Source organism: Cetorhinus maximus, chromosome 1 (assembly GCF_964194155.1).
Source record: "Cetorhinus maximus chromosome 1, sCetMax3.hap1.1, whole genome shotgun sequence".
NCBI classification, from domain to species: domain Eukaryota; kingdom Metazoa; phylum Chordata; class Chondrichthyes; order Lamniformes; family Cetorhinidae; genus Cetorhinus; species Cetorhinus maximus.
In genome coordinates this window covers 192,127,387-192,148,944 of record NC_135879.1, presented here as the reverse complement: position 1 = coordinate 192,148,944, position 21,558 = coordinate 192,127,387, and the positions used below count along the sequence as shown (strand labels likewise).

General features: G+C 42.9%; 1 protein-coding gene across 1 annotated transcript in view; it reads left to right on the top strand.

Annotated features, from left to right (window-relative positions):
* Positions 1 to 21,558, top strand: part of celf4 (CUGBP, Elav-like family member 4) — a 1,291,869-nt gene that overhangs the window by 664,374 nt on the left and 605,937 nt on the right. The gene's annotated exons all lie outside the window — the stretch shown is intronic.

Genomic DNA, 21,558 nt, shown 5'->3' with positions numbered 1-21,558 from the left:
AAAAAGTAAAATAAACATTATTTTGGTTTTTTTTTCTGTGTATTTTATCTCTCTCTTAAGCCTATCTTTATTTTCCTCTCTTTATTTCATGATTTGATTTCAATTATGTATTCCAAAGTACACTTCCTGGTTTAGATTCTGCTTGCTTCAATAAGGATTCTTCAAACTGATTGGTTGAAGAGACATGCCATTGCCTGCCTTCTTAACAGAGCTCCCAGATCCTTTCTATGGGGCCTTGCTGTGTTTACTGTCTGATAATTGCAGTATTAAAGAAATTCTGTGAGCAAATTTAAGCATAACGAATAGTTCTGTGCTTGGGCACAAACATGGGGGTAGGTGGTGGCATAGTGGTATTGTCACTGGACTAATATTTCAGAGACTCAGGGTATTGCTCTGGGGACATGAGTTTGAATCCTACCATGGCAGATGGTGAAATTTGAATTCAATAAAAATCTGGAGTTAGAAATCTGATGATGACCACGAAACCATTGCGATTGTCATAAAACCCCACCTGGTTCACTATTGTCCTTTAGGGAAGAAAATCTGTTAACCTTACCTGGCCTGGCCTACATGTAAATCCAGACTCACAGCAATGTGGTTGACTCTGAACAAGAGCAATTAGGGATGGGCAATAAGTGCTGGCCTAGCCAGCGATGCCCACATCCCATGTATGAATAATAATAAAAAAATTCCTTCAATTTCTATTATTCCAGGTCTCCCACAAGACCAACAAACAATTGCTATTCCTGGACTTTGACTGCTCCACCCTTGGTCCTCCTTTATCTATTTGAATTTTTGGTCTCACCATTTCCTCTGATCTCAAATGCAAGTCCCACATCTATTCCAATCGTAAAAATGTCCTCTAAGTAGCTCAGTTCCCTATTTATGTCAAATACGTCTTTCCCTTCAACACCACATCTCACTATAAAGGAGGGCATAAAGAAGCTGCAAAGAGCAGTTTAAGTGAGTGGGCAACAAGGCAGCAGATGGAGTATAATGTGGAGAAGTAGATAATGTGGAGACGTATGAGGTTATTTCCTTGGCCGTAATAATAGAAAAGCAAAATTTATTTTAAAAGGCGTGAACCTTGTAAAATATTGATGTTCAGTGAGACTTGGGTGTACTCATACAAGGAACACAAAAATAGCATGCAGGTACAGCAAGCAATTAACAAATGGATTGTTCACCTTTATTGCAAGGGGATTGGAGGACAGAAATAAATAAGTCTCTCTACAATTGCACAGGGGTTTGGTGAGACTACAACTGGAATACTGCGTGCAATTTTGATCTCCATATTTAAGGAAAGATAAACTTGCATTGCAGGTTCTGCAGTGAAGGTTCACTAGATTGATCCCTGGGATGAGAGGGTTGTCCTATGATGAAAGGCTGAGTAAATTGAGTCTATATTCTCTGCAGTTTAGAAGAATGAGAGGTGATCTCATTGAAATCCTGGCCAAGATTATGAAGGGGCTTGTCAGGGTAGACACGGACAGTTTTCCCTGGATGGGCAATATAGAACACACGGGCACAGTTTCAGGATAAGGGGGCAATCATTTAGGACTGAGATGAAAAATTTCTTCAGTCAAAGGGTTGTGAATCTTTGGTATTCTCTAACCCAAAGGGTTGTGTATGTGCCATCATTGAATATATTTAAGGCTGAGATAGACTTTTGATATCTCAGGAAATTAAGAGATATTGGGAGCAGCCAGGAAAATGGAGTTGAAGCCAGAGATCAGCCATGATCGTATTGAACAGCGGAGCAAGCTTGACAGGCTGTATGGTCTTTTCCTGCTTCTAGTTCTTATGTTACTATGTTCCAAGTTTGATTAGCACTTGAATACAGTTACCATGCCTGGTAATGTTATTCTACTGTGCCTCTCACTCTCCTAGATAAGTTGCAAGAAAAAGCTATCATCATTCTCATCTCTTGCCAGTAGTTATCCTGCCACTAACACCTATATATAGATTTTCGCAAACTTTCTGTCACACCATCACAATATCCTTTGCTCTTTATGAATACTACTGCAGTCATAACTCCTTGGAATATCTCTTTTGCTCCTAACTTACTTCTTGTTCCTGCTAAGTTGCAAAAATGCCATCCTACTTGCTTGTTCCTCCCTGCTGTCTCTCTGTGCTGAAATCATCGGGGTGATTTGACAAAATCCTGTTCCCAACAAGAAGCCCCACACTTTAGGTGTGCATTCAAGAGTTCAAATTAACATTCCCCTCAATTTACTGATCACTTAGGAAGAGAAACTATAAAACCATGTGCATCAAAATTCTCAAAACATACTCCCCACCGGATGCATGGGGCTGAATTTTGCCGTCAGTGAGCAGGGGGTGGGGTCTGCTGGCTGATGCGCAAAATGATGCCTGATGATGTCAGGGGGACCCATTTAACTTTTCAGGAAGGCGGGGGCACAGTGAGATCAGCTGTCCGCCTGCCAACCTGTCAATGGCCAATTGAGGCCATTGACAGGATGATTAAAACAATTAAAGGACCTGCCCGTCCAACCTTAAGGTTGGTGGGCAGGCCAGGAGTCCCGGCGGGCTTCTGAAAAAACGTGAAACCTCGTCCACCGGTGGGATGAGGTTTCATGTAGGGTTTAAAAAACTTTAATAAAAAGTTTTAGTGAGATTTATTAACATGTCCCATCTGGTGTGACATTGTCACATGAGGGGGACATGTTAAGGATTTTTTATTTTTCTATTTTTAATGTATGAACAACTTTCAGCGATCTCCCTGAGGCAGCACTTAGCCTCAGGGAGATGTGTGCTCTTTTGTGCCCATGCGCGAAAGAGTCAGGCTGGGCGGGCCTTAATTGGCCCGCCCACTTAAAATGGCGGCGGGGCCTGCTTCTCCGGCAGGGATCGGCTCCCTGCCTGCCGGAGATTGGGTCGGGCCCAACAGGCAGAAAATTCTGCCCATGGTTTTGTGAAATTATCCCCCATGGCTCATTGCATTCTCTTCAATTATAAGTTAATATTTACAAACACTTCAAAACTGGAACCTTTGCTTTTCCGCACTTATCCACATTGCTATAGTTTCTGCCTTTTAAAACTCAGGTTTGATATCATCATTTATTTCTCACTTTGTGTAACCTTCTCTACTCAACTTGGTGGTATCCCAAACAGTGGGACTTGTAATAATAGTGGAAAAATTATCTCCTATGTTCAGTATATATTACACAACCTTTTGATGGCAGGAGATTTTAAGCAGCGTTTTAACCTCGTGAATAATTCACTGGGAGTTTTTATGGAAGGAGTTAACGATCGATCTTTAACCAAATGAATACATTCCTAGCACTGAAGGTAATTTAGTCAATTTCCATTTCAAATAAGTTTACTCAAAAAAAGCAATGTATTTTCCAATTAAATACTTTTCATATACATGTTACTCAATGAAAAATAATGTGTTCGCATTTTAGCTGGTGAAAATTCAGTACTCGGATGGTTAAACTCTACATGTTTTAGACAATAAAATGCTTTTCTTTATCATCTGTAAGTGATTGATTTCTAGTTAGTGCAACAAGCTAACATGACATAGTTCGTTTGATTTTGAGGAATGATTTTTATTTCCACTGAGAGTTCTCGCTCTAGTTCTAGTTATCCTGTTGTGCAGTGACAATGTTAGCTGAAAAATTGACAATAAGCAGCATGCGAGAGAATGGCTTGTGATGGAGATGCCTGTGTTGGATGAGGAGTTGGAAGTTTCCAAAGGGACCTGACAAAATCAGCTAGGGTGGGGGGTACAGGTGTGACTAAATTGCGTGGTGATTGGATGGTTGTGTGAGGGATGATTATGTTTGGAATAGTGTGGTACAGATCAGTTTCAAGATTCTCCTGCGAGATGCTGTTTATGGGAGGATTCTCTCTGAATGATTTTTGATGGGGGTTAGTTGTAGGATTAGTAGTAGTTTGGTTCTGATGGATCAGTTGTATTGGTTTGGTTGCGATGAAATAGCTGGACTAGTTTTTATGGTGATCAGTTGTGGTTATCAGCTTTAGTCAGGGTTAGTCGTGACAGAATCAGTTATGATGGATTGATTGTGATAGGGCCAGATGTGACTTTGGGAAGGTTGGTTGTGACAGAATAAGTTAAGATGGGGTCAATTGTGACAGTATAAGTCATGATAGATTCATTGTGATGGAGTCAGCAATGATGGCTTAATTGCTACAGAGTCAATTGTGACAGCTGGGTTTTATCAGAGTTAGTTGTGACAATATTAGTGTTGATGGGACAGTGGAGCTGGGTTAGTTGTGATGGCTGGGTTTTATTGAAGTTGCTTATGATGGATATGGCTGTGGGGAAAAATTCACTGGGGTTGCTTATATTGAAGACAATTGTGACATGGTGCTTATTGGGGTGGATTGTGACAGGACTGGTTTTGATAGTCAGAGTTTTTCAGGGGTTGCTATGATGGATTTTGATGGGAGGTGATTAATGATCACTTTGCTTGTGGGGTGGTGTTTGACAGGGTATGTTGTGAAACAGTTGATAAGTGTAGCGGGTTCTGGAATAGTCTGGGATCATCAATGATTGGTTTAGATTTGATGGATCCAATTGTAATGAGGTTGGTTTGAATCAGAGAGATAAACAGAAAACCTTGGAGACACTAAACAGCATCTCCAGTGTTTTCAGATTTTAAGGCAGAATTTTTACGCTCCCCCACATTTTTAGGGAGGGGGGAGCATGGAATTGAAGGAACGGAATTCCCTCTGGGTTCCCGCCCTCGACCACACAGCAATTTTACACTGGGGCTGGCAAGGCCTTGGACGGGAAGCCCATCCTTGCCCCAGTTTAGGCCCTTAAGTGACCAATTATTGACCACTTAAGGGCTATTTCCCGCCCAGCCTCAATTTTTCCATTGGCGAGAGATTGACCTAACATGGGGGAAGCACGAAAATCAGCGGATTTCGATCTCGGGCGGGAAGGGGGTTGGGGGCACTTCCATCAGAAGCCCCTTTCTGGCTTTGGGCGCCACTCTCCCCACCCCTGTAAAGGTGCCTCCAGACCTCGCTCCCCCACCCAGCCTCTACCCCGAGTCCCTGATTACCTACTTTGCGCACCCCACCTCCCCACCCCCAGGCCTTCCCTACCGTCCCTGCCCTGGGACCCCTTGAACTTACCTGGGCCTCTGGTGCCCTGACTTAGACCCAGGCATCCTCATGCAATTCCTCTTCAGTCCACTGTAGATCTTGTCGCTGTAGGGACCAGAGAGCTGCCAGCCAATCAGATTGCCTTGACCGGCAGCTGTCTAAGGCAGGACTTCCTCCCAAGTGAGGGGCGGAAGTCCCACCTGTAGCCACTTAACGCTCATTTGAGCGTGAAATGGTTGTGGGCACTTGGAGTCGGTGGGGTTATGTTCCTCACCGACTCTTCAGATGGTGGGAAGCAGGACCCCGCCATCCAAAAAATTCAGGCCTAAGTGTCTGCGATCTTTTGCTTTTTGTTGACATTGATTTGGGTCAAATCTATTAAGAATGAGTTATTTACAATTTATAGTTAGTGGAATGGGTTTGACATGGTAAATTTGGGAAAAAATGGTTGTGAATGAAGGCTGTGATGTGCTGGCTTTCACTTTTATACAGTGACTTTCCATCAAGAAATTTTTGACTAAATGATTTATTAATGAAATTCTGTGTAATCATTGAGTCGCTGCTTGTTTTTCTGGAGTGATTACTGCTTTGTTAAAATTAACATGTCATGCTGCGAGACCTGTCCATTGTGTGACGACCAAAGATGCAAATGTATCCTGAGGATAAGAGTGGGAATGAGAATGGACTTATAGGAAAAAATGCTGTTCTCCGGTTAAGTAAAATCAACAGGGAACTAATTGAAATAATCAAAATGTTAGAAAATAAGAGAATAAGAGACTGGGGTTGTTGATATAAAAATTACTGTGAGGAAAGATTATGGCAAATGCAAACCTGGAGAGAATTTTATGGAGACGTCAAAGGTGTCACCTACCGGCCAGAGACCCACATTGCCTCCACTGGAAAAGCCCACTGGTATTAAGTGCCTCTCCGGTACTTAAGTGGCCCTTCCCTAGGGTCAAGGACCCCTGGGGTGGAAATCCTGCCCCCCTCTTCCCCCGAGAGCTGCCGGGAGATCAAAGGCTGGCAGTTCTTTTGCTCACCAGCATCACCAGGGGGTCAGTGGCTGTTGCCATGACAACTACTGGAGGGCGGGGATTGAGGAGCGACAGGTGGAGTTTCACAGTTTGGGGGTCGCGGTGGAGTGGGGGGGAGGGGAGTTGGCAGCAAGAGTAATGGAGGCTTTAACCACTCCCCTCCCCATTCTTTCTGATAGTTCCCTTGATCAGGCACTGAGTGTCTTTGAAAAAGGGACAGCCCACCCCACCAAAGAGACCAGAGAGTTTTACTTGTCCTGCATACCGCTCATCAACAGGCCGGCCTGCAGCTGGGTTCATATCAGAGGTGGTGGGATGCGGCCTTTAAGTGGTCATTAACTGGCCTTCGAAGGGCCTCAGTTTGCAGCTGGGTGAGAAGTACAACCACAGGCCTTCCCGCCCCAGACTTAAACTTGGCAGAGGCGGGAAGGAAATGGGATGCTTGCATGCTGCCATCCTGCCTGATTAAATGCCCTCACCAGCTCCAAGCGTGCCATGAGAGAGGCCATAAAATCCCCCACTTGCCATTCTTTATTTTCGTTTGGTCTGGCTCAATTTCAGTTGGTTACATTCTGGTACCAATTAAAATTCTAAAAACTGCACCTACAACCACTTCAGGTGCAAGTCAGTTGATGTGGGTTTAATTTACAGGCAAATTATTCATTCCTTGTACTTGGGTCTAACTGGGCATCACACTACAGTTGAAATGTGCCAACAAAGTCACCATCTTGATCCACTAACAAAATCTACATTCTTATTTCTTTCAATATAGCCAAGGTTGGTCACATTGTTTATGACGACTATTGCTGCAGCATTTCAAATGGGTGCACATGTACAAAGGTGAAATGAAAATAAAAACAGTATTATTCCCAGCTGTTGAAATGTTACTGAACTGTATCCTATCAAGGCAATCTGCTTAATTGGTCTCGGGCTGTGGCCCACACTGGCAAGGCCAAATATATTGATCACCCTGAGTTGCTCTGAGAAAGTGGTGACCTTCTCTTTGAATTTCTGCAGTCCTTGCGGAGCTGATGCTCTCATTATGGTGGCAGAAAGGCATTTCCATGACTTTAGCCCGGCAACAATGAAGAACTTTGATATATGTGCAACTTAGAATGGTGTGCAACTTCAGTGCTAATTTAAAGTAATTGTGCTTGCATGATGTTGATGCTATGTTCTGGATGATATCGAACATCTTAATGGTTTTGCAACAACACACCTCTCCAGGAAAATGGAAAATATTCTACTTTGCTCCTGAATTTGAGAATTTAGATGTTTGGGAGCTTTGAAGAGTCAGGAGGTGAGTCAGTCATTGCAGAGTGTTCAGGCAATGGCCTGTCCTTGGCATGGATCTGGCTGATCTCATTAAGTTGCTGGGATGTTTTTGGAATGCATAGCCTTCACTATTTCCAGCGCACTTAGCCACTTCTATATGTCATGTGGAATGAACCAAATGGCTGGACACTGCATCTGTAATAGATGATGATGGGAGCCTTGTGAATCACCGAAATGTGGAAAATTAAATATCAGGAAGATTTCACAAACAAGCCCCGCCAAGAAAACAAACACTCCAATTTGTGACACCAAAATACATTCAGTGCAAAAGACAGCATTGTTAATTGGTAGGACGTTGAAGGTAAAGCACCATTGAAGGGAGCTCCGTGCTTTGCTTGACAATGACATTGCCAGCTTGCTGCTATATTCCCACAACTAAAATGTATTATTTTTGTTGAACAAAGGTAAATCTAAAACAAATACATGGGAGCCTCTTTGTAGAGGTTGGGGTGGGAGTAAAATAGCCCACCAAATTCCTGCCCACCCCTGAGGTCACCCCCCATAATATGCTAGGTGGGTAGGTGCAGGAAATTAGCAGCCTGCCTGCCATATGGCATTGGCAGGGGGCAGGCCATTTTTCAAGGCCTACATGAACAAAAGTGGGAAAGAAGGGGGGGCACCAAGATGTCACCTCCCCTTCCTTCTGCGCCACCTGCCCAACAGATCCCAGTACCCCCAACCCGCACCCCCTCCCTTCCCGGGGTTCTGGGATCCCTTCCCACCCTGAAGCTCCGGGACTTACCTTCTTGGGGCAGCCATTATCCTCTCCTTCTGCAGCTCCTTCAGTGCCCACTACTGAGCTCTGGCGCTGCCATGAGTGATGGAGCTGCTGGATAATCAGATTGGCTGGCACCTCCCGAAGGTGAGACTTCTGAGTGATGGGTGGAAGTCCCACTGTTCTAACATTTAGCCTGCCCACAGCGTGTTATGATTGCGGGGTGGGCTGACACGGAGCGAGTCGGCTTCAGGCCGACTTTACTTCTGGGGGGATGCAAGCAGACAACCCCCTCTCACATCCATAAAATGCAGCTCATTCTATTTGTTGTAGAAACAAAACCTTATGACAAGCGCCTCAGTGAGGCTCTCTAGTGTAATTAGAGACTATTACCTTTCAGAGGGTTTATCCGTTTACTTACATTTGTTCTGAACTTTGTGTTATTTAATATTTCAACATCATTTCGGTGCAGGTTTTGACAAAGCATGTCAAGAATTGGAAATGACTGGTTTGGGATGTGATTGCATTAAGCAGAAATGGCAGCACTGACTTAATGTTACAAACCAAATGTAGCCATAGCTTAATTGATTAATTGGGTAATCGATTAGTTTTCATGCTGACAGCTCAATTAGCAAGATTGATAATCTTTATACCCCTAACTTGTATTTAGTGAAAAAGGGGAAAAAAAACTATACTGTATTGACAAGATGGTCTCAATAAGTGAGTTGTCACTAGCATTACAGGGAAGTGTTATCTTAGTATGTTTTTTAATAGAAGTATAGGACACTAGGGAGGCCGATTAGCTCAGTTGGCTAGACGGCCAGCGTCTGGTTCAGAGTAACACCAACAGCGTAGGGTTTGATCCCTATTCCAGCTAAAGCAGGCTTGGGGCCTGCCTCCTTGCCCTGCCCTGCAGTAAAAATCATGGTATAAACCATGGTTTGTTGATTCTCAAATAATTGAGGGTGCTAACTGAAGAAGACACTAACTTACTGATACACTGAACAAAACAGTTTCCAAATAAAGACATTGTGAAATTTAGTGAAGGATTAAGTCGGCACTGAGGACACCACCAAGAAGAGGGCAGATGATGTGTCAACAGATGAGTTGACTGACTTTACTCACTCAGTAAATGGAATCGGAATCACAACCAAAACACCTAAGCTCAAATTGTCCCAGACTCTGCCCTTACTCTTATAATAAACAAACTTTCAATGCCCAAGATTTGTGTCATCTAATTAATACTTCCTGAGTTATCTTATCTTCTCCCCGATTTATTTTCAACCTTGGTGGTATCCTGTACTCTAAATATTGGCCCTTCACTTAAATGCCTCAATAAAAAAAGGATTTTATTTTGGATATAGTTCACTACACCCATTTTATCAATTTCTTTCAGTTATTTATAAAATTTGAATCACGTTCCCCTCCCAGTTAATCATTTATCAATGAGAATGGATTCACAAGGGGTAATTTTCAACTCTCACACATGGGCACTAACGTAGCAGAGAAACCATCTAATATTCATTCACCCCATTGATTTCAATGATGACAGTGGGTGAGCAAATCACACTGCGGATTAGTGCCCGTGCGGTGAAGTTGAAAATTACCACCACTGTATTTGTTCATTCATCAGTGAACAAAAAAATTGCAATCAATTTTGGCGCTCTTGCCTGCTCTGACCTGCTTTCTTCTAGGAGTAAAATAGAAAGTTTTGAAGTACTTAAAAATGTCCCACACCAGACAGAGGAACTGGTTAATTGTGGCACGATGAAAATGTCACAATTTTACATCAGAATTAAATGGTTGAATTAATTAGAGTGATGAGCAATTTTAACAGCCATTACTTAGCAGGTTTTCCAAACACTCTCCTTCCATTTCCTTCGCCATTCACTATTCACCTTGTAGCGTGTGCGTCAATTATCATTTTGCATTATGAAATATTATTGAATAATACCATCAATATTTATGTTCATTTGAGGAACGGCATGAAGAATCATTTAAATAATACCCAGAAAGTAAAACACAGATGGTTAATTAAAATTCACAAGAAAACCTCAAAAATTTTAATAGATGGGAAGTACTGACAAAGATCAATGTTACATAGCATTTTAATTATGTTGCTTAACTCTTTGAGGGTAACATTGGGCAGAATGTTACGCTCGGCGTGCGGGTGCGCACCTGACATGGCCAAGCATAAAATGACGCGTGGTGACATCTGGCAAGTGCCCCGACATCATCGCGCTGTCTTGCAATATTTCGTTTGGCAGGCGCGCTCCAGAGTTGACTATGGACCCGCTGACAATTGAAAGGCCTATTAAGACCATTAAGAAGCTAATTAAATTCAAATTTACGCCGCCCATCCAACCTAACGGTTGGCGGGCAGGCGAAATGACCAAACAACCTTTACATTTTTTAGGAAACCTCATCCACAAGCAGGATGACGTTTCCTAAAGCAAATAAACATCAAATAAAAATTTTATTTTTGTATTAAAAGTATGTCCCAGCTCACGTGACAGAGTCAAGTTTTATGACAATTTTATTTCCTTAATTTTAACAGCGCTTCATCTCCCAGAGGCAGCCTTAATTGGCCTGCCAGCATGAAATCGCGATGCGGAGCTGATCGCCAGCGGTGGTCAGCTTCCCAACTGCCCCAGCCCACCCACACCGAGCACCCCCGCCAAGGACAAAATCCTGCCCATGAAGTGGGTATAAAGGCTGGCTCCAAGAGGGTTTAAGAGTCATTATTCCACCGATGGGCGGTGGCATAGTGGACTAGTAATCCAGAGACCCAGGGTAATGCTCTGGGGACACAGGTTCAAACCCCAGCACGGCAGAAGGGGAAACTTAAATCCAATAAGAATCTGGAATTAGAAGTCTAATGATGACTATGAAACAATTGTTGAAAGCCATTAAAAACCATCTGATTCGTTCATGCCCTTTAGGGGAGGAAATCTGGTCTCCCCTCATACGCCCTCTGAAAGCGACTCAGTTGTATCAAACTGCTAAAAAGTCTCAAAGGAATGAAACTGGACAGACAACCCGGCATCGACCTAGGCACTGGAAACAACAATGGCAAACTCAGCCCTGTCGACTCTGCAAAGTCCTCCTTACTAATATCTGGGGGCTTGTGCCAAAATTGGGAGAGCTGCCTCACAGACTAGTCAAGCAACAGCCTGACATAATCATTGTCATAGAATCATACCTTACAGATAATATCCCAGACTCCACAATCACCATCCCTGGGTATGTCCTGTCCCACCCAGCAGAGGTGGCAGCACAGTGGTATACAGTGAGTAAGGAGTTGCCCTGAGACTCCTCAACATTGACTCTGGGCCCCATGAAGTCTCATGGAATCAGGTCAAACATGGGCAAGGAAAGCCTCCTGCTGATTACCACGTACCGCCCTCCCTCAGCTGATGAATCAGTGCTCCTCCATGTTGAACATCACTTGGAGGGAGCACTGAGGGTGGCAAGGGCGCAAAATATACCTTCGGTGGGGGACTTCAACGTGCATCACCAAGAGTGGCTCGGTAGCACCATTACTGAGTCCTAAAGGACGTAGATGCTAAACTGGGTCTGCGGCAGGTGGTGAGAGACCCAACAAGAGGGAAAAACACACTTGATCTCATCCTGACCAACCTGCCTGCCGCAGATGCATCTATCCCTGACAGTATTGGTAGAAGCGACCACCACAGAGTCCTTGTGTAGACGAAGTCCCGTCTTTCACATTGAGGATACCCTCCATCGTGTTGTGTGTCACTACCACCGTGTTAAATGGGATAGGTTTCAAACAGATCTAGCAACTCAAAACTGGGCATCCATGAGGCGCTGTAGGCCATCAGCAGCAGCAGAATTGTACTCAAACACAATCTGTAACCTCAGGGCTTGGCATATCCCCCACCCTACCATTACCATCAAACCAGGGTATCAACCCTGGTTCAATGAAGAGTGCAGGAGGGCAAGCCAGGAGCAGCACAAGGCATACCTAAAAATGAGGTCTCAACCTGGTGAAGCTACAACACAGGACTACTTGCGTGCCAAATCATAAGCAGCAAGTGATAGAGCTAAGCGATTCCACAACCAACGGATCAGATCTAGGCTTTGCAGCCCTGCCACTTCCAGCTGTGAATGATGGTGAACAATTAAACAACTCACTGGAGGAGGTGGCTCCACAAATATCCCCATTCTCAATGATGGAGGGGCCCAGCACGTCAGCGCAAAAGATAAGGCTGAAGCATTTGCTACAATCTTCAGCCAGAAGTGCCAAATGGATGCTCCATCTTGGCCTCCTCTGGAGATCCCCAGCATCACAGGTGCCAGTCTTCAGCCAGTTCGATTCTCTCCACGTGATATCAGGAAACGACTGAAGGTGCTGGATAGCGCAAAGGCTATGGGCCCTGACAATATTCTGGTAATAGTACTGAAGATTTATGCTCCAGAACTTGCCGCACCCCTAGCCAAGCTGTTCCAGTACAGCTACAACATTGGCATCTACCCGGCTTTGCGGATAATTGCCCAGGTATGTCCCGTACACAAAAAGTGGGACAAATCCAACCTGGCCAATTACCGCCCCATCAGTCTACTCTCGATCATCAGTAAAATAATGGAAGCAGTCATCAACAGTGCTATCAAATGGCATTTGCTTAGCAATAACCTGCTCACTGACGCTCAGTTTGGGTTCCGGCAGGGCCACTCAGATCCTAACCTCATTATAGCCTTTGTTCAAACATGAATAAAAGAGCTGAACTCCCGAGGTGAGGTGAGAGTGACTGCTCTTGACATCAAGGCAGCTTTTGACCGAGTGTGACATCAAGGAGCCCTAGCAAAACTGGAGCCAATGGGAATCAGAGGGAAAACTCTCCACTGGTTGGAGGCATACTGAACACAAAGGAAGATGGTTGTGGTTGTTGGAGGTCAGTCATCTCAGTTTCAGGACATCACTGCAGGAGTTCCTCAGGATATTGTCCTAGGCCCAACCATCTTCAGCTGCTTCATCAATGACCTTCCTTCCATCATAAGGTCAGAAGTGGGGATGTTCACTGATGATTGCACAATGTTCAGCAACCATTTGCAACTCCTCAGATACTAAAGCAGTCCATGTCCAAGTGCAGCAAGACCTGGACAACATCCAGGCTTGGGTTGGCAAGTGGTGAATAACATTCGCGACACACAAGTGCCAGGCAAAGACCATTTCCAACAAGAGAGAATCCAACCATCGTTGCTTGACATTCAATGGCATTACCATCAGTGAATCCCACACTATCAACATCCTGGGGGTTACCATTGACCAGAAACTGAACTGGACTAGCCCTATAAATACTGTGGCTACAAGAGCAAGTCAGAGGTTAGGAATCCTGCAGTGAATAACTCACTTCTAGACTCCCCAAATCCTGTCCACCATCGACAAGGCACAAGTCAGGAGTGTGATGGAATACTCTCCCCTTGCCTGGATGAGTGCAGCTCCAACAACACTCAAGAAGCTTGATACCATCCAGGACAAAGCAGCCCTCTTGATTAGCACCATATCCATAAACATTCACTACCTCCACCATTGTGGTGGATGCATTGTGGCTGCAGTGTGTACCATCTACAATATGCACTGCAGAAACACACCATGGCTCCTTAGACAGCACTTTCCAAACCTATGACCACTACTATCTAGAAGGACAAGGACAGCAGATGCATGGGAACACCAACACCTGGAAGTTTCCCTCCAAGCCACTCACCATCCTGACTTGGAAATATATCACTGTTCCTTCACTGTCACTTGGTCAAAATCCTGGAACCCCCTCCCTAACAGCACTGTGGGTGTACCTACACCACATGGACTGCAGCGGTTCAAGAAGGCAGCTCACACCACCTCAAGGACAATTAGGGATGGGAAATAAATGCTGGCCTAACCAGCGAAGCCTGCATCCCTTGAATGCATATAAAAAACAAGAATTTGTTAGAGGATCTTCTTCAAGAGCATAGAAGGAGAGTCAATATGAAAGCAGTACCTAGAAGCTATTTTTGGTATCCAAAGATAGATAGAAATATTGAAGAGTTGGCAAAAAGTTGTCTCAGAATGATAAATGATCCAACCAAGGTTCCTTTCATTCCATGGGTTAAACACAAGAAAACTGTGGGAATGAGTGCATGTCAATTTCTTTTAAATGGAAGGGAAAGAGCACCTTGCTTTGGACAGTAACTGAAGCAAGTGGGTAAATTTTGATGTCCGAAACCAAAATTGTCAAAATGATTAATGTTTTGAGAAGTTGGTTCATAAATTATGGGTTGCTAGAGATGTCGGTATCAAATAATGGTCCACAGTTTACCTCAGAAGAGCTTGAAATATTTCTGACAGAGAATGGAGTCAAACACATTCTAATATGACCACATCACCCAGCATCGAATGCTGTTGCAGAAAGAAGTGTAAAAATTGTGAAGAGGCCTTTGCAGAAGTATTTGCTAGGTGACAAGCTAGGCAGTAATCTCCATGTTTCTCTTCAACATAGGCTAGACACTTTTCTGACCTGTTACAGAATAACCCCATAGTGTATAACAAGTTGCTTGCGAGTTCGTGTTTGAACACAATCTTAGGACAAGGTTTAATTTGTTCAAGCCTGTCATCAATAATAAAATAAAACCAAGTCATGATACACCGAGGCATCCAACTTAAAGAGCTCAGTGCTGGTCAGAAGGTCATGGTGACAAACCACTGAGGTGATAAGGAGAAGTATATGCTTGGAGTTGTTGCAGAGAAATAGGAACATTCACATATCTAATGAAGATTGAAGTGAGACTCAATTGGTGTCATGTAAATAATTTGCTTGAAAAAGGAAATCTGGCAAAGGGAGAGCATGAGAAACCTCCTCTGGTCCAAATTCCTCCTACAGGCCAAAGTGAAAGTCAGGAAGAAAGTGAAACTCAAAAATAAACTGAAAGTTTGCCTATATTATAGAATCAGAGTCAGGGTCTTTGATTAAGATGAATGTATCAATGTCACAATCCCAACCATTAAGTGGAGTTGGTAGTCAAAGTTCAAAGTTGACACAGTCAGAGAAGTTGAGAGAGCAGAGTCAAGCTATTGGAAATGGAAGGAGATACCCAGACAGAAAAAGAAAGAAGCCAGATAGGGTAATTCAAAGTATGAAAGCAAGAAGTAAAAACAGTTGTTCTTTTCATTATTTCTTGTCAAATTATGATATTTTGTTGATCATATACTGGTGTTAAGGAAAACCATTTTTTTACATGTAAGTCATCTGGTAGTATGAGTCCTATATGTTTTGGATGTTATTACGCTGAAAACATGTATGCGATTTTTTTCTGATGTTGGTTTAGTCATATTTTGTTCAGAGAAACTATGTACATGTACTATTTTACATTTTATTGTATACATTTTTAGGTGGGGTGGTGTAGTATGTTGTAAGATCTGAGTATTTTGTTATATTGCCCTCTCTGCTGCCCTCTCTGTTGGGGAGGTATAAATAAAGTTGGTTCAGTAATCACTGCCTGCAGCTGAGCATGTGTTAGCCTTACTCAATGCAATACACAACAACGTTGAAGGGAAACAGAAGCAATGCTAACAAGCAGTCACCATCTTTTCGATGTAGCTGTCAAGAATTGTAGCAGTTGCAATGTGTTTTAGAAACATTTATACAGAATTTGGCAATGGTTGTACTACATTGTATGGGGACAAGACGAATTTTATATATTATACTCTTTTAAGTATATTCTAGGTTGCTGCAAGAAAGTGATGCATCAAGAAACTTTGAAATTTATTCCAACATAATTTCTTACTGAAGTTATCAATAAAAGCCACAGCACATAATGGGATTCAAGATCCTTTTCTGTTCAGTTACTTCCGTTGTTGAGTTATACATTCCCATTTTGTATTGTGCCAGGCACAGAGGGCAATTGATGAGCCAATCCCAATTTTTCAAAAGAGTAAAAGTCTGTACTCAAGTGTCAGCTTGGTTCAATTGGGAGCATTCTAACTCCTGTTTGAGAAGGCTATAGGTTCAAGTTCTGCTCTGGGATGACAGTAAATAATCTAGACTCATCCTTCAGGGCAGCAAAAGGGAGTCAGCCACCGTCTTTCGGATGAAATGTTACACAAATTCCAGTGAATCTAAAATATCAGAACTTCCGGTGTCAAAACCAAACTTTATTTCCTCGACCGATAAATCAAAACAGAAATTTAAGTGGCTGTTCATCTCTTTTTGCCTTTTGCTGGAAATTTCTGGGTATAAACTGGCTGCCACGTTTACCTTCATAACAACAATGGATACACATCAAAAGTAATTATTTGGCTGTACTGTGCTTTTGGGTGCAGATTTGATTAGGTTCCACATCATTGCAAGTGTCTGTTTGAAGAAACTAGAAATAATTTCACAGTTAATGTGTACATCTAACTAATTTCCTGGGAACCAGCAAAGAATTTGATAACAATAAAATGAAATGATTAACATGCGGATGCCAAATGCAACAACTCGGGCAACGAAACAGGATTTTGCGTTAGGTTGCATGGAATTTTCTATCCAAAATCGACCAAACTAGGCTAAAAGATTGCAGAATTTTAAGTACGATTTACATGCAGTGCGGATTGTATTTCCACAGTCTTTTGCACTGGTTCAATAAAAGATGCTTTTGCACCTTTTAGCAACCTGCTAAAGAGGGCTCGCCCCCACCCGTCCCTGCACCCCCCCCCCCAGCCATTTGACTTAGTCAACATTGTGAGTTTCTGCTAATTGGGCTTGTTTTCAGACCTTCGAGGAGCTTCTTAAAATTGATCATTTTCAGGCACAAGGAAACTAAGAGGCATGTTTGAAAAACTTATTTTTTCATTTACTAAGGAACTGATTGCCATAAACCAACATAACTAGTGGATTGTTCTGCATAATTTTTTGAAGTAATTTTCAGCTATTTAAAATCAGGTTGATCACAGTTGGTTGACCAAACACTTTATTAAAATGGTTTTTTTTTAGATAATCCAAATTTCAAATGCGTTAATCAAACTGCACCAGGTTATGACTCTTAAATATATCAAGGAAATGTTTTTAAAGTAAAATTTTCTTTCTTAGATCACGTTCTAAAATGCTGCCCTATTGCACAAGCTCGTAGCCAACTTTGTGTTTGACAATATGCAAACCCCATCAAGGCTTTCGATTTCAATAAAAATCTGGAATTAAAAGTCTAATGATGACCATGAAACCATTGTCGATTGTGGTTAAAAAAAAAAAATCTGGTTCACTAATGTCCTTTAGGGAAGGAAATCTGCCATCCTTACCTGGTCTGGGCTACATGTGACTCCAGGCCCACAGCAATGTGGTTGACTCTTAAATGCCCTCTGAACAAGGGCAATTAGGGATGGGCAATAAATGCTGGCCTAGCCAGCGACGCCCACATCCCATGAATGAATAAAAAAAACATGAATGTAGCAAAAACTTGAGGGTAAAAGCTCCTTTTAAAACTAGTGCAATTTTAGGCCCAATTTGCACCCAAAGCAGAAACCCTACCCCATACTTATTTCAGTAATTGATTAGAGAAGAATCAACTTCTTCAGTTCCCAACCTGACAGTAGGCCCTTGGCCATTATTTGCTGCACCACAACTAAGTGTTGTGATTGTTTATGGTAGGGTAAGGATGTAAGTCTAAAGTCTACCTCGGCTGGGACAGGAATCAAATCCTATACTGTTGGTATTAATCTAACGCACATGCTAGTCATCTTGTCAACTGAGCTAACTAGCCCCTTGGGGGTAAATGCTCCTCTGCAAATAATATATTATATGAAAGTAAATATGAGTTTGAGTTTGATCTTTATCAAGTTTGAGAGCATATTGCAATGAGATTACTGCAGCAGGTTTGCATGATATTATACAACGCTTTTTCTTAATTTCCCTGCTGTAAAATAGTGTGTACTAGCAAAAGATTTCAAGTCACCATTTCCTATTACCCAAAAACTATAATTTCCTTAGGCTTACCTTCCCCTGCCATCTACAGGTTCGACTCTAGGTTTACATCACCACAATTTCCTAATTTATTCAGTTTTCTCTCCAATTATTTTCAACCTTTAGAATCACTTACACCATAGATCTTGCCATTGGATTTTTGATTTTAAAAAAAGGTTTGAGTTTCTGGGCCGGATTTTCTCGGACTCAAAGAGGATCCACGGACCCTCAGAAATGGTGGAGGGGACCCAATTCTGGATTCCCGTCCCCATTCCCGGCGCCACCAATTTTTGCTAGCACTGGATGTGGAGAGCAGGTCTGCACTCCCAACCTTACCGGCTCCATTGTGGGTGCAGATATATCCTAGCACCCCCTTCCCCCCAACCTTCCCCCAACCGCACAATTTTCATGGAGTTAGGCCAGATTTTCAAGGACCTGTGGTTCATGGCCCCCTCAGAGGTGGCTCTCAGCCAAGAATGCATAATGAGGCTTGGCTGGAAGCCCTGATATTTATAGTCTCTTGAAACAGGTGCACACAAGGGAAAACGTTGCTTGATTGACAGCTTTTTTTTCTTAGATCTATTTTGTCCAAGGCTCAATGTTTATTTACACAAGGTAAAGAGTTGTCAAGTGTTTATAGTTTCTGCTATTGATATGTTAAAGGTCTGGTTGATTGACACTTTTATAGGGTTGTGGTGACAGCAGTTTTTTAAAGAAAGTTGTGAATGTTTTTAAAATGTTTCCACACATGCCACTGTTACTATAGGGTTCATTGGTTCTGTACAGAGTGCATGCTGGGTGAATGGGCATGGAAGTCGTATGAGTTAGCATGGAGGGTATGAAAAGCCATTGGGGGGTGGGTGAGGGGCATGGGTTGGCAGGAAGATATGACAGGCCATTAGGGGTGGGTGGGGGTGATGGGCTGGCATGGATGGGGAAGGGGATGGGTTGGGGATGGCGGGGGGATTTGAGGGCGAGGGCTAGAGGACCTAATATTGAACAAAACAACTGGGAAAAATTCCAGGAGAACTGAGGTTCGTCTTTTAATCAGCCAGCCTTGGCATTTGGCAACCCCCAACTTCAGCATATCCCCCCCACTACCCCAGCAGAATGAAACTCGTGCCTTTTGAGGCTGTTTTTCCTGAAGTGGGAAATTTCCTCACTCCCACTATCCTCCTGTAACATGAAAATCCAGCCCTCTGCCTCTGATCCTGACTTACGAAGTTCCTAAGCTCAGAAGATCTTTCCACAGTTGGAGATAGTTGAGTCACTCTGAATCATGCTCTCCTGGGGTTTACTTATACAATGTCGCTTGGGAACTATCAAATGACCAAAAAAAATGTGATGTGATGAGGGATAGAAAAGCATAGAAAATAGAGGGATAAAGAAAAAGTGACAAATATGGTAACTTTATGTAAAAAATGTTATCAAATTATCATGCTGTACCAGTTTTATTCCTGGAAAGGGGAACAAGAAGTTCTGACAATATGTATGAAGCTCCAGAGGCAGGATTTTCTGGCCCCACCTGTCACCGGGATTGTCTGGTTCTGCCAAAAGACAATGGGCTTGTGGCTGGGCCGCCAAATCTCTTGCAGCCAGTCCTGCCACAACGAGGCCGGAAAATTCCGGCCCATTAGAGCATTGCTTAGAAGCGCTCAGTCCTGCCATGGAAATGAACCTGAGTAAAATTACAAGGGAAAATATTATCAGGGAATTTACTGATGAAGTGGAGTACTATGAGGCAAAGCTGCAAAATATGAATGTGTCTAAAACCCCAGATATTTAAGTTGTGTGAGGGAAAATTGCATAATCTGCTTTTTATTCCACTCATGAAATGGCCCTGCTTTGCTTATTCTCAATTTTGTTGCTCATTAGAGTTGTTAGGCCTGCCTTGCTCACGTAATAAAAAGTGCATTAACCCCTTTCCCATCAAGTATCCTCCATTAATCCAACAACACAAGCAAGCCTGCAGGAGTTTTGCTGCTACAGAGTACAGTCTATAATTCTGATAGATAAGAAGTCAGGAGAATGACATTCTTCATGAGTGGCAATTTAAAGGGGGCTGACATTGTTTAATTGAAAATATGCATAGTATGCACATTTGGCCAGGATCCCTGTTATACGGACAATCAATTACCTTGTTTGAGCATAAACCTGGAGAGACAAACAAAAATCACTTCGCAGAGTGCTGATGTTTATCTCAACAGAATGAATGTTAAGGCACCTGATTTCACTGAAGAAGTATGATGTGCTCTTGGTAAAGGTTGATATTTCATTCCCTCTGGTTCTGTGTGGCTCTAGTGTGACTCAGTATCAACTCTTGTATGGATAAACTAGGTAAACTGTATATTCCACGTTCGGAAGAGAACTTGATCTTGAGAGCTGATAAATTGCATCAAATTGGAGAGGCCAGTATTCATTTATTTAGCATCTTGAGGATCGTTGGCACAATTGATGTATGAATAATGTACAGCTTCTACATATGTGGTATATTCACAAGAGCACAAGAAATAGGAGCAGGAGTAAACCATATGGCCCACTGAGCCCATTCAATACAATCATGGCTGATCTTGGGCTTCAACTCCACTTTCCCACCCGCTCCCCATATCCTTTGATTCCATGAGAGACCAAAAGTCTCTCTCTCCCAGCTTTAAACATATTCAACAATGGAGCATCCACAACCTTCTGGGGTAGAGAATTTCAAAGATTCACCAGCCTTTGAGTGCAGTTATTTCTCCTCATCTCAGTCCTAAATGATAAGCACATATCCTGAGACTGTGCCCCTGTGTTTTAGATTCCCCAACCAGCAGAAACAATTGCCCAGTGTCTACCCTATCAAGCCCCTTCAGAATTTTGCAACTTTCAACGAGACTGCCCCTCATTCTTCTAAACTCCAGAGAACATAAGCCCAATTTACTCAGCCTCTCATCATATCACAACTCCCTCATCTCAGAAACCAATTTAGGGATTTGTGGATTGTGTAGGAAGATAGGGTTGAGATAGGAGACAAGACATGGTCTTATGGAATGGTGAAGTAGCTAGAAGTGCCAAATGACCTCTTCCTTTATCTATTTCCTGCATCCTTATATTTCCACCCTTGGAAGCACATTTGACTGCCAGGTGATATTCACGGCCATATTTACCTGACTTCACTAAGACAGTGTATTTTGACCTCCATAACTTCGCCCAACTCTGTCCCTGCCTCAGCTCATCTGCTGCTGAAACCCGCATCCGTGCCTTTGTTACCTCTACACTTGATTATTCCAATGCAGTCCTAGCCACCCCCCTGCATTCCACCTGCTATGAACTTGAAGACATCCAAAACCTGGCTGTTGTGTCTGAATTCGCACCAAGTCCCATTCACCCCTTCCCCCTTCGCTGACGTATATTGGCTACATTAAACAACATCCCATTTTAAAATCCTCATCCTTGTTTTCAAGTG